The sequence below is a fragment of the Halichondria panicea genome, chromosome 4 (assembly GCF_963675165.1).
Source record: "Halichondria panicea chromosome 4, odHalPani1.1, whole genome shotgun sequence".
NCBI lineage: Eukaryota > Metazoa > Porifera > Demospongiae > Suberitida > Halichondriidae > Halichondria > Halichondria panicea.
In genome coordinates this window covers 5,221,120-5,232,643 of record NC_087380.1, presented here as the reverse complement: position 1 = coordinate 5,232,643, position 11,524 = coordinate 5,221,120, and the positions used below count along the sequence as shown (strand labels likewise).

Here is an 11,524-nt window from a genome sequence, read left to right as displayed (position 1 = left end):
GAAGTTGTCGTTGGCCAACTAACAAGTTGTGACCACCCAGCTCTTCTTTCAATTTATTCCACTTGTTCGCCAGTTGCTGGAAATATGATAAATAAATACCCAATCCTAAAGGTGTCGTTACATTCAAGCGTCGAAATTGTGACATGTCCTGCTAAATCAGTTTGCTCATCTTGTCATGCCTCGTATTCATTGGTTCTATCTCCAAGTAATGATCCTGTCAGTGCAACAGTGTACAAATCAGGCATCCCTTCACCTGGCCTCACTGTCTCATTTTTACCCCCCAGTATCAAATCCCTCTGTTTGGCTGGATTAAAGGAGCTATCTTCTACTGATCTTACGTTGCTCTCTGAGTCTTATCCCAATCTGGTCTGTTTTGATATTAGTGGTTGTGAGAATGCCCTTCTCAATCTACAAGGATTGGCTGACATTAGCTCAAATTGCTCAGGATTGGTTGCTCTGAATCTCAAGGGTATTCACAAAGTCGAAAGTATGGCCTCTCTCTGGGAAGTGCTAGCAGTGATGAAGAAACTTCGCCATTTGGCATTAAGGAATTGCTTGTGTGTTCCTGACAGAAGCGTTACACCTCCAAGTACTATCGGTGAACGTGTGTCCCACTTACCCCCGTTTGACGTGCAAAGTCGTTCTCGTATTCACCTTAGTGTAGTACGGATGAATTTGTTTTCACTTAAAATTGACTATAGTCGGAGTCGTAATGTTTACAAACCCCTTCCGCTTGATTTTGAAATGCTTTTGCCAGCTCTGGTACGGGTGCAGCACTTAAGAATCCTAACCAACTCAAACGGAACAGTCGATCTTACCAATATCCTACCAAATCTACCGTCTCTCACTTATATGGCCATTAGATCACAGGATAGCTTACCGCGATTGTCTTTACCCACGGACCCAGAGTGTTACTCTTCTTTGAAAAAAATGTACATCTATTGTGTTAGACCTTTAGAGTTAAAAATCACTGCTCAGTCAGAAGTTTTTAAAGCCCTCTCTCAATCTCGATCTCTGACACACCTGTGCCTGAGTATGACATTTGCTGATCATTTTGTTAACTCTGAACTGAGTAATTTTCGTCATCTCTGTGAGTGTTATGTGATATGTGAATATATGCCTGGACAACAATCACAGCCACTGCTAGATGCGAAAGGAATATGTGGATCAGTGAAGTCTGTTCGAACATCAAGACAAATGTATTTAAGGCAAATGCAATATCTTGACCAAGTGGAAGATGTAAGATCACTATTTCGTTTTCAATGGACTTCCTCATAAATTGTGTGAAATGTATGGCATTGGCATTGTGTCAGGAGTACAATTTATTTCTAGCACTATAACTGTATACGTGTCTCTACTCTCTATGTAAATGTATGATAAATTCATGATTGAATAAAATTGTCAAGAATAAACGAGTGTGAATTAGTCGGGGCATGGGAGATCATGCATGGGCTATATATTACGATGTACCCTTAAAACTATAATTATACTTGTATTGTATATCATTGTGTTTATCAGACTCAGAGTCATGCCAATTCCATGATCAGACAGTTCAGTGGATATAGCTTGCATGGATTGGAGTGGGTATACCAAGGTGAACATGTATGTGACTGTACTATACGAACAGCGGCAAAGTCAATGATTGTGTATGTGATGAGTGTTTCTTCTTCTTCTTGTTAGACGATTTGTGTTGGTGCTTCTCGTGCTTCCTATCAGAGCTGTGCTTGTGCGACTTCCTCTTGTGCTTCAGCTTCCTTCTTGAAGACCTCTCCTCACCACCTGCAATGGAGTGAGCCAATTTGCAGTGTTGGTAAAGTCCCCACTAATCTGATCCTACTCTCATTATGTATCCACTCGTACACCGAGACTCTATGAGATCTTATACTAGCCTCGTTCATAGGCTGATTTTATTTAATAGACCGGATGGTGAAAAATACCAGACCTAGTGTTATTTTAGAGATAACTCGGACTGGGGACGAGGCTAACTACAGATTAGGGGTTGGTATATCATGTGATTATGATTATGCTCGAGATAATTATTACCAAGGGCATATAAAAGAAGAGAGGGAATACAACAGCAAAATCAATTGTGGGCGGATGAATGTGCACGAATGTGCTATATTTAGCATTTCATGCAAATTCACATATTCATCTGCTCACATTTGAATTCTGCTCGCTACGTGTACTAGACAGTGAGTTGCATGCCCTCTCTTCTCTGTGATTCTGCATGCAGCTAAAAAATGTTCATCATGATGATTATAAATCAATTATAAACAGTCGATACCAGTGCGGCCTGGGATCGAGACTAGCTAAACCTATAATTATATTGAAGTCAAAGGTACTGTAGTTGATGTACGTACATTATATACATGTACATGATCATCTGGAAACCATGCATGGTCTATATGACATACCTCAATTCTGATTGGTTGACAGCCGGTTGAGCGCTGAGTTTGGAGTCCTTTGTGAGTACATCGTGGCTGCTCTTAATCTTTAACTCCTACAAAGACCACTGCTCAAATTTGGTATGTAAATTGAAATCGAAAAAACAAATTGCGCTTGCACCACTCGTTGTTAATTGCCATAAATTTGCACTACCATATACCTTGCTTGCGCATGCGCACCGAGGCATAATGACACGCAATTCAGTCACAGGTGTGCTAAAAACACCAATACCTTTACCGAGGTACATGTACAGTAAGCAAAATATTGTACCGCTCAATATGAACAGCTGAAAAGCGGTATGGGACACACTTATAACTTGCAATGTAGATACCGTATAGCAGGTAATTTTCGTGCGGTAAAATATTCGTTATTTTTGTGGGCAGGCTGACCTCCACGAAATTTTAACGTAGGCGTGGCTTATCGGAACGTAGGAATGCCGTGCAGCCACGAGACTAAACGAAATTTTTACTCACGAAAACCACCGTTTCTCGAGTTGAACGATTTTTTACCCCACAAAACTTACCCGCTATACGGTAGTAAGTTAAACTCGGACATGACTGCAGGGTTTCATCTAGGATTAAAGTTTGGGGGGGCAGGTTTGGGCACGCGTAAGCATGCCGCAACATATTTAGCCACTCCCACATTTGTTATTACCACCCCCTATTACATGTATGCTAGTGCATCACAGTTGGTCTAGTAACGTATTGCTCATCATAGACAGTACTAATGTAATGATATTCTACAATGTTTGGGGAAGCTGAGCATTTGGGGGGGGGGGAGGTTCACCCCTGTGATTCAATTGTTGGCATAGCAGTCAAGTCAATTTGCATGAATGCTTGCTATAGCTTAGCTACAGTATTTAAATTGCATATACCGGAATAGAACCCGTTTCTAACCTGTCTAGCTATTTGTCTGTACCAAGAAAGAGCTCAAACACTTACTTTGTTGCTTTTGACTGGGGAGGTTCACCCCCCCCCCCCCACTAGATGATTACTTACTTTGTTGCTTTTGACTGGCTTTTTGTCTTCTCCCTCGTCTTGTCCAGCTTTCTCGAGTCTACTCGCAGAACAATGTCGTCGGTCTTGAGAATCTTGGGCACAGGGTCGAGGGGATGGTCCTCCTTGTTTGAGGGTACCTCGTTTAGACGAAGTATATTGTACTGTGTGGGACCAGACACCTACACACAAACAAGAAACAGCTGTACCCAGCTAACAGAAGCAGGTGCATGCACATGTAAACTGTCATGTTCGGACCTACATGCAGCATACGTGTACTATGCCACAGTAACTAAGGCACTCTCTCGTTACACAATCTGTGACCTCACACTGATCCCAGAAGGCCCTCTTCCCCATACCAAAGAGTGCCGCTTTATTGGGACCCAGTTTTAACTTTACACCACTCAAAGCTGTGTACCCACCAACTCACGTTGCCAAAGAGAGTGTGTTTGTTAGTGAGCTCGTCTGCTCTGCCCAGAGTGAAGAAAAACTGAGTGCTATTGTCATTTTTGCTAGCTTAGCCATCCCCACCAGCCCTCGCCGCTTAAATCTCAGCCGAGAATGAAACTCATCCTGGCCGATAAACGAACAAACAGAGGGATGAAAATATACAGTATGTGTATACTTCTGATGAAGGCAGAGCCAAGTCACTGTTCACTTTTTAAATCAAGCCACAAACAAAGACCGGCAGAGCTCACCTTGAAGGTGTGGCCATAGATGGACTCTCCAGTTCCAGTGGGGTCACCAGTTTGAGCAATAAACTCTGTACAAGAGAGTTTGAACACAACGTACATGTACTTGGAGTTACCACACAATTAAAAGTAGTAGTGGTCACCAACTCTTAGAATCAGGATGTGTTCATGTGATTGGTTAGCTGGAAATTCCATTTTGAAACTTATATGTGCCTGATTCAGTAAAAAGGGAAATGGACTGCTTTAATATACATGGCAGGGCGACACTAACCACACCACCCTGCACATTGTCTTTACCGCTGACTATCCTATGGAAGATATTTCCATTGTAGTAGCCTTCCATGCACAGCTGTACAAAGTTTCAACAAGCCAGAGGCGCCTCCTTGGACCATAACTCCACGTCAACATCTCCTAGGGTTGTCTTTATCAGAACCTACATTCCAGCAAATTGATTATCAATGATGCCCCACTAACCCCCTCTGGGAAGGGTGGGGGGATTTGACCATACTCCAGGTCAAATTCCCCACATGGTTGGAAGGATTTTGTCCTCAAATCCCCAAAATGTTCTCCAGTCAACATGCATGTGTTTTTTGAACCTCAAGCAGTGGCACACATCATGTGAAAGAAGTCTTTACGGCTATATGCAAGGCCAGAATTTCATCAAATTCCCCCATGTCCTGATCCCATGGGCCGGCCGGGGCCATGCGCCACACATTGATACATGATAGGTCAATCATATAAAATTACAGATGAATAATCTACCTTTCCATTACAGATTAGTCAGAGGCTCATTGGACATAAATTTGGCTCATACTGCTGCATGCTGATCTCTCTACTGCATGTACTGGATCATGGAGGGGAGCATCAGGGGCGGATCCAGGATTTAGGGAAGGGGGGTTCTTACTTCTTGGTCGCGCGAAGCTAGTTGGGCGGAGTCCAACCAACGCTTCGCTCATGGTTGGGTATCAGTACATGTAGCAGTTTTGTTCCCACTGCAAGAAATTTGCAGCCCAATCAGATTGCTGCGTTCAAGTGGGAAACCTTACAGCTCAATTTAGCTGACAAGGCGAGCTGGGACACTGTATTTCTCTGGAGAATGCAGAAACAGCTCCTGCTGGATATCTAGGCTACTAGAAAAGAAGCATAGTCTATCTTAGCATCTATGAATGAAGCTTGAACAGTATGTATTAATTAATTAAAAGGACTTGTCTTTGTTTTAAGTTTTGTTGTGCTACCAATAAGATTAGATCATTAGTTTGGACAAAACCTGTGTTATGTATGCCTTCTTTGGTCTTCGAAAAGCTTCTCAGAAGCCTTGGGGTAGTCCTATAGCTGGCTGTACCTCTCCTTGTGCTAGATGTCTAACTATTATGAAAAAGTTTATTTCTGCCTGTACTAAATCTTATATTACAGGCTAAAGTATTCTTCTACTTTCTCTAAGAGTCTGAGGTCTTTCTTGAATTCCAAAACAACTATAGCTAGATCCAGTCAGCTAGAATAGCCATCCAAATAGTTAATTGATTTCTTTATATCGCACCCCTGAGCCATGCGGTTGTCAGCCACTTAAAGATTAAACAATATTCATACTCTGTCTCAAGTACCAGTGGAACAAAACTGCTACGTGTACTGATACCCAACCCAGAGCGCAGCGTTGGTTGGACTCCGCCCAACTAGCGCGAAGCGTGGACAAGAAGAAGTGTCACTCGGCGTGTAGCGCCGAAATTTTTGGCTGACCACGCCCCCTTTTACATGCCACGCCCATTAATTAACCACATTCCCTTCAACAAAAACATTATACAAAAACATAAATTATATAATATCTGAAAGAACACAAGGCAAAGCCATTCTCATGCTCTGGGATAGTGATTGCACTTTCTTCTCTTTCAGGAGAGCTCCATTGGCTGATCCTCAGCGGAAGATCTCGTTGCTTACTTCGATGAACATGGAGGGGTGATGGAGGTGGCTGGTGGTTCCAGTGGAGAGATAGTTGTGACTGGAGGAGAGATGGTTGTGACTCGAGGAGAGACGTTGATGACTGGAGAAAAGAGACGGTGGTGGCTGGTGGTTCTCTTGAAGAGGAGACTGGCTGTAGATCATCTAGATTATTATATTAGTCAATATAATTATTATAGCAATTATAATTAATCTATACAGTGTCTATCATTCAGTATGCAGTGCCATGAACTTTCCCTTACCTGAAACTTTAACCAGGAGTCAATGGAGGGTTGCAATCTAGACTTTTGTTAGGATTCATGGCCAGGCTCAATTATCACTGCGACCATGGCTGGATGAGTCAATATAGCCAGCCCCACCCTCATATTATGCAGAGAGTACCAGCCCCACCCTCACATTATGCAGAGAGAACTTTGTACCCTATTGTCATGACAGTAAGCTAGCTAGCCAGGTGTAATATAAAGTATCAACTTAGTGGAAGGGTAGTTCGTACGAACCCAACGAACTACCTCTGGATCCGCCCCTGAGCATACAGTTTAGTAGCCTCGATTCGAGGCTAACAGAGTACTGTACATTGTCTAAACTGTATCAAGGGCGTATACCGAGAAGAGTATGGAACGCCGTTTGCTATGGAACGCCAAATCCACCAACATTTTTGCAATGTAATTCACATGAATAAATCGATTATCAGAACGTACACAAGAACGTTTGTCAGATCGATTATGCACCTATCAATGCAAATCCCCACCCCCCCCCCTCACGGGATAGGGTGGGGATTTGTCAATAGGGGAGTTACAAAGACACTCCCCCAGGGAACACCTCTTTGTACAAATGCATGTCCATAGCACTACAAACGACTCTCCCCCCACACAGGGGATTCAACAATATTAATAAAAAGTATGAATGGTTCACAATGTGCACTTCTATACTACCACTAGTAGACACAACCACCTTCTTCTCCATACTATTAAGCACAAACTAGGGCCTATATCCAAGAACAATGACTAGCATATGCATATGCGTATACACACTATGGGGGGTGATCAGTGCCAAAACCTCCAGTTCTTTTTATTTAGTACTAACATTATTTGCATGGTAAAGTTCTACATACAAATGACACGCTCTCTCTTATTTGCATGTGAAGTTCTACATACAAATGATACTCTCATTTGCATGGTGAAGTTCTACATACAAATGACACGCTCTCTCTTATTTGCATGGTGATTTTCTACATACAAATGATACTCTTCTTTGCATGGTGATTTTCTACATATAAATGATACTCTTATTTGCATGGTGAAGTTCTATACGATGAAAGTTCTACATACAAATGAGAAGCTCTACATACAAATAACGCTGCATGGCAAATGATATAAGCTTTGTTAGTTTTACAATGACACTCTCATATATGTTTGCATTGACTTGAAACCACTCCCTTTTTTATCTATAAGGATGGGCTTGGATGAAAAAGGGAAGGTTGGAATACATAATGTGTGGGTGTTTATTCAGCTTTGATCCCAGAGACCCCGTCAGAAATGTATTTTATACTCAAGGCTATATAGCAACAGAAATAGTACATGCGTGAGTGGTGGCACGCAAGTTGTTAGGACGTTAACATTGTGGGAGCGTGACATTCTTCACGCATGCCCCTATAGGACAACTGTAAATTTATAGTGGCATATTGAAGGAGGACACAATTAACATTATAGTATAGACGGACATTTTAATTAACATATCAACTACGTGTTGGACACACCCGCTCATGTGGCAATCCTTTTTGGTCACATAAGTGGGCATGTCCAATAACGGAGCTAAAAAAATTACTCTCTCCCCTGAGCCTTTTCTTAGGTGAAAAGGAGTAGTTTCCAGTTTAGCAAATTAACTATGCAAATGCGAGAGTATCATTTGCATGTAGAGCTTCACCATGCAAATGAGAGTATCATTTGTATGTAAAACTTCACCATGTAAATGAGAGTATCATTTGTATGTAGAACTTCACCATGCAGATGAGAGTATCATTTGTATGTAGAACTTCCCCATGCAAATGAGAGTATCATTTGTATGTAGAACTTCACCATGCAAACAAGAAAGAGCGTGTCATTTGTATGTAGAACTTCACCATGCAAATGAGAGTATCATTTGTATGTAGAACTTCACCATGCAAATAAGAGAGAGCTCGTCATTTGTATGTAGAACTTCACTATGCAAATGATTTTAGTACTAAATAGAAAGAGCTGGAGGTTTTGGCACTGATCACCCCCCATAACACACTAGCTCTATATATATACTAGCCTCGATCCCAGGCCGATCCGTCTCTAATTGAACGCTAGGTTGCCTCCTCGGCCTGGTATTGATTGTATCTGGGCGTGACTTCGTTATTATTATTAAGTCCATGTGGTCAAATGAAAATTGATTTAATGGCTTCTAAGTTTGTTCTTTGTAGGTTATGTTGCAGCACTGATGCCATACAAAACAGAAGATATAAACCTTTGTTCAGCAGTAAGGCTCTCAAAGAAGATATTCCAGGGAGGCTCAGTCTTGCATTGGATCTGCCTGTTAGTGATTCAGATGGCCTGTCAAAGATTGTCTGTCTTTCTTGTATCAAGAAGATAGAGTCCATAGAGGTGTTCAGGCTCCTGGCCAGACGTAGCTACCAGAAACAAGTGTCCAAAGAGCAGCTCCCTAGTAGTCCAGTAAGATCAGCCCCTAAGAAAAGGACTAAGGACACGAGTGGTTCCGACGCATCTCCTTTCACTGTGAGCTCGCGTCCATCAGCAAAGAGGAGTACCATCGGGGTTCGAGGGAAAAGGCTTGCTTTTTCTCCTGCACAAAGTAGGAAATTTTTAATGTAATAGAATGTTGTAAATAAAATTATTTTTTTAGCTCACATTGATGGTCCACATAATGCCAGTGCCTCGACATCATCTGCAATCGCTGTGGAGCTAGAGGGTAGGCCAGAAACTATCCAGTTTGCTTGTACAAGTAGCCAACAAGAGAGCTCCACCCAGACAGAGGCTGCATCATGTCAGCAACAAGAGAGCTCTACCCAGACCGAGGCTGCATACAAGTCAACAAGATCCTAACAGCCATTGACAACAGAGAGCACAAAAGCTTCCCGGGGTTTGCACCAAATCCCCTCAAGGCCCTAAACCGCACGAACCTGGAAGAGTGGATAAAACAAAAAGTTAAGAATCACAACAATCTCCAACCAGACGAATATGGTGATGCATGTTGCGAAGAAGAAGAGACAGTGGAAGAAGAGACAGTGGAAGATGAGACTACGATATGAGCGTTTATAATAATTACCCGAGGCGCGCGTGGGCGGCCACGGGTATAGTAGTATGTTGGTCTGTTTGTTTGTTTGTTTGTTTGTTTGTCACAGGTATATCTACTCACCTGGATGCCACAGCGCTGCGTTTACAGCATAGATAGCCTTCACAGAACAATATCTTGATTTAAATAGTGGCAGATTTTTATGTTAAAGCTTCTTTGTCGAGCAAAAGCTAAGAAGCTTGAATAAGCTTGTGACTAGGTCTGCTTACCTGGATGTTCTAGCACTGCGTTTACAGCATAAGTAGCCTCCACACAACAAGTTAGTACTTTTGATAGTGGCAGCTTTCGGTGTTAAAGCTCCTTTGTCTAATAAAAGCGAGCAAAATGTAGCTTGAACAGAACTTGCACATGCGTTACTTATAACTGAAGTGATCCTGTACCAAGAACGATGGAACAGGGTCACTAAAGTAGAAAGCTGTATATACCAGGAACAATGGAACAGGGTCACTAAAGTAGAAGCTTGAATTATAGCATAGATAGTAGCTCTTGCTGCTGGCTGGGATCCTACTCCATGCAGAACCTGGAGCCATACTTCTCTGAGACTCCAGGCTTCTTTACTGTGATCCTAATCCACAGTGCTATAGTACCACTACCTGTTCTCAAATGTTTCAGCATGCCTCCAGTCTGGTTTAGTTTTATTGCTCCTGAGTTGCTGTGCAAGTCCTACATGATAACAACATCACTATATGCACTGCATTATATTTCTGGTTTCTTTTTAATCATGTCACCAGCCGAGGGTTTGCACTTTAGTGCTCTAGTTATACTAGAGTGTTAAAATACAACTCACATGAAACCCTGAACTTCATCAATAATGGCTATCTCTCACTCCCAGTGCCCATCACTGCTCTAACTCCTGCATGTAAATACATGTACATTTCCATTAATTCATGTGTATTAACGTAGTAGCACCATATATTTACATATAATCAACGCAAGCTGCTGACTTGCACTTACTAAAATTAATTGTGAATAAGCATTGGTTGGGCCGGTTTCCAAGACACCTTTGAGGTACGGCCTTCATCTCGTTAATTTGTTGTTATCGAGGTGATTCGCCTGGAGCCATACACCCCGCTCACATCACGCGTCTTTGCTATTTGACACTATAGGGGAGAAACACACACTTATATTGCATTCTTACAATGTTGTCACTCACGTCTTGCAATTGTCGCAGCACAAAATAAGGTTTCGTTTCTGTAGGCTCGCTGCAACAATAGGGTAAAAAAAATGTACCTTCTACAGTCAGATGTACTCTCAAGGAACCTCCTCACAGCAGCAATTTCAACATTTCGAGGGATGGTCTGATCTGTCTTCAGTGGAGCGTCCATGGGTTTCCAAAATATGGTTGATGTGGATTGCTCTCCTTGTCTGCCCGCACGGCCACTCTCCTGAAAATAATCATCTAAGGATCGCGGTGCACCATAGTGGATGGTAGTCGTCAGTCCAGTGAAGCTCACACCCATACCAAGAGCCATTGTTGCAAATACAACTCGGACCACCCCCTTGGGATTAGCGAGGCTCTTCATGATTACGTCTTTGTTGTATTCGTCTGTCTTAGCATGAAACATACCATAAAGACGGTTATCACTGACTTGCTCAGCACCAGATGGATAGTATCCACGATCTCCAAGGACTCTCATGAAGTGGATATACAAGTTAGCACACACGTCCAACGATTGGCAATACACTATTACTCTATTGGCCTTAACATTGTTACATAACAGGTCAGACGTGATTAAGGCGAAGTCCTCACCAATGCTGGAGGAGCGCTTTTTTACTGAGTAAAAGATGTTAGGCTTATTTGGAGATACACTGACAACAGCACACCCAGTCATTTCGAGAACCTCCACAATCACATTCCTCATAACGTCTGTCACAGTAACCGTTGCAGCCAACATTGGAGCACCAGGAGGGGCAAATGCTCTAAGCTCACCTAGGTGTGCATAGGCAGGACGAAAGTCAGAGCTCTTACAGAACATACATAATAATTATTATTTCACAACGGGAGTTATTAATAACTTACCACTTGTAAACACAGTGTGCTTCGTCCACAGCTATTGCCACTAAAGAGGAATTGAGTGGAGGCTCTAGTAATAGCATCCTCCAACG

At 42.4% G+C, this 11,524-nt stretch overlaps 1 long non-coding RNA gene and 1 pseudogene across 1 annotated transcript; both read right to left on the bottom strand.

The window, feature by feature from the left end:
- Positions 1–1,406: 1,406 nt before the first annotated feature.
- Positions 1,407–7,297, bottom strand: LOC135334472 (spliceosome-associated protein CWC27 homolog; annotated as a pseudogene).
- A 1,026-nt stretch (positions 7,298–8,323) lies between these two features.
- On the bottom strand, positions 8,324–11,364 carry LOC135334448 (uncharacterized). Its single transcript, XR_010394291.1, has 4 exons — positions 10,572–11,364; positions 10,373–10,518; positions 8,974–10,271; positions 8,324–8,908 (listed from the first exon to the last, which is right to left on the bottom strand). It is a non-coding gene; the product is annotated as an uncharacterized LOC135334448 (long non-coding RNA).
- Positions 11,365–11,524: the final 160 nt, after the last annotated feature.